The following is a 2,995-nucleotide window of genomic DNA, read 5'->3' on the forward strand; positions in this document are numbered from 1 at the left end:
TGAATTAAGCAGAACACTCCTACCTAGTCAAAAGATCAGGGCTTGATCCATCACCGTTTTTTAGCTCACTACACCATCCCAGTTCAGAACCTGGCTACATGCAAATTAGTCTAACCCTGGCCCAGTGCATCATGGGAACAGGGCAAACCAAACTACCAAGCCAATTCTTTACTGGAAAGGAAACAAGCTTCCGGGGACCGGTTTCTGGCATTACAGCCGTCTTCGGCCCGGCTTGCTTGAATCCTGATGGTGCAGTGAGCAAGGGACTCACATCTGAGCATACCCTTCCACACTTGTGGTGGCCAAAACGACTCAAAAAGGGGGTGGTGATGGACAGAGTATCTGAATTAAGCAGCACACTCCTACCCAGTCAAAAGATCAGGGCTTGATCCATCACCGTTTTTTAGCTCACTACACCATCCCAGTTCAGAACCTGGCTACATGCAAATTAGTCTGACCCTGGCCCAGTGCATCATGGGAACAGGGCAGACCAAACTAACAAGCCAATTCTTTACTGGAAAGGAAACAAGCTTCCGGGGACCGGTTTCTGGCATTACAGCCGTCTTCGGCCCGGCTTGCTTGAATCCTGATGGTGCAGTGAGCAAGGGACTCACATCTGAGCATACCCTTCCACACTTGTGGTGGCCAAAACGATTCAAAAAGGGGGTGGTGATGGACAGAGTATCTGAATTAAGCAGAACACTCCTACCCAGTCAAAAGATCAGGGCTTGATCCATCACCGTTTTTTAGCTCACTACACCATCCCAGTTCAGAACCTGGCTACATGCAAATTAGTCTGACCCTGGCCCAGTGCATCATGGGAACAGGGCAGACCAAACTACCAAGCCAATTCTTTACTGGAAAGGAAACAAGCTTCCGGGGACCGGTTTCTGGCATTACAGACGTCTTCGGCCCGGCTTGCTTGAATCCTGATGGTGCAGTGAGCAAGGGACTCACATCTGAGCATACCCTTCCACACTTGTGGTGGCCAAAACTATTCAAAAAGGGGGTGGTGATGGACGGAGTATCTGAATTAAGCAGAACACTCCTACCCAGTCAAAAGATCAGGGCTTGATCCATCACCGTTTTTTAGCTCACTACACCATCCCAGTTCAGAACCTGGCTACATGCAAATTAGTCTGACCCTGGCCCAGTGCATCATGGGAACAGGGCTGTAATGCCAGAAACCGGTCCCCGGAAGCTTGTTTCCTTTCCAGTGAAGAATTGGCTTGGTAGTTTGGTCTGCCCTGTTCCCATGATGCACTGGGCCAGGGACAGACTAATTTGCATATAGCCAGGTTCTGAACTGGGATGGTGCAGTGAGCTAAAAAACGGTGATGGATCAAGCCCTGATCTGTTGACTGGGTAGGAGTGTTCTGATTAACTCAGATACTCTGTCCATCACCACCCCCTTTTTGTAATTATTTTGGCCACCATGAGTGTGGAAGGGTATGCTCAGACATGAGTCCCTTGCTCATTGCACCATCAGGATTCAAGCAAGCCGGGCCGAAGACGGCTGTAATGCCAGAAACCGGTCCCCGGAAGCTTGTTTCCTTTCCAGTGAAGAATTGGCTTGGTAGTTTGGTCTGCCCTATTCCCATGATGCACTGGGCCAGGGACAGACTAATTTGCATATAGCCAGGTTCTGAACTGCGATGGTGCAGTGAGCTAAAAAACGGTGATGGATCAAACATCATTTAGGGCATGGATGTCATTGGATTCTGGTGATTTTTGTGTGTCTTTTGATTTTTGTTGGGGCCTGGCCATGTGGGTGGGGGCTATTTTGAGGCCTGGTCCAGGCAGGGCCTGGCCATGTGGGTGGGGGTCAAGGGGCCATTTTTAAGCCAGGCAGTGTACTTTGTGCCATAGGCCTGCACCCAGTCTGCCTTGCTTTCACTCATTATATGCCATGGGGTAGTCAGTGGTGCATGGACCAAATCTTTCTGTGGAGGTGTCTTGAATTTAAACATCATTTAGGGCATGGATGGCATTGGATTCTGGTTATTTTTGTGTGTTTTTCGATTTTTTCGGGTGTTGTTTGGGCCTGGCCATGTGGGTGCCGGCCATTTTGAGGTCTGGTACAGGCAGGGCCTGGCCATGTGGGTGGGGGGTCAAGGGGCCATTTTAAAGCCAGGCAGTGTGCTTTGCGCCATAGGCCTGTACCCAGTCTGCCTTGCTTTCACCCATTATATGCCATGGGGTAGGCAGTGGTGCATGGACCAAGTCTTTCTGTGGTGGTGTCTTGAATTTAAACATCATTTAGGCCATGGATGGCATGGGATTGTGGTGATTTTTGTGTGTCTTTTGATTTTTTTTGGGTGTTGTTGGGGCCTGGCCATGTGGGCGGGGGTCAAGGGGCCATTTTAAAGCCAGGCAGTGTGCTTTGTGACATAGGCCTGCACCCAGTCTGCCTTGCTTTCACCCATTATATGCCATGGGGTAGTCAGTGGTTCATGGACCAAGTCTTTCTGTGGTTGTGTCTTGAATTTAAACATCATTTAGGCCATGAATGGCATTGGATTCTGGTGATTTTTATGGGTTTTTCGATTTTTTGGGGTGTTGTTGGGGCCTGGCCATGTGGGTGGGGGCAATTTTGAGGCCTGGTACAGGCAGGGCCTGGCCATGTGGTTGGGGGCCGTTTTGAGGCCTGGTCCAGGCAGGGCCTAGCCATGTGGGTAGGGGTCAAGGGGTCATTTTGGAGCCAGGCAGTGTGCTCAGGCCTGCACCCAGTTTGCCTTGCTTTCATTCATTATGCCCAGGGGTACTCAGTGGTGCATGAAACAACTCTCTCTGCGTGGTCTCTCTTCTATTAATGTAAACATCCATTTTTGATTAGAATTGTCATTTTTATTTTGGGTCTTTCCGTTTTTGGGTGTGTTGTAAAAATAAATGCCTAGTTGCAAATATTAATTGAAGCACGACATATGCAACATTTATTTAACTGATGTTCCTCTGGCTTCCTTTGCTTTTAGGTGCACAAGAGAACCACAAATCA

Source organism: Lissotriton helveticus, chromosome 3_1 (assembly GCF_964261635.1).
Source record: "Lissotriton helveticus chromosome 3_1, aLisHel1.1, whole genome shotgun sequence".
In the NCBI taxonomy this organism is placed as follows: Eukaryota; Metazoa; Chordata; class Amphibia; order Caudata; family Salamandridae; genus Lissotriton; species Lissotriton helveticus.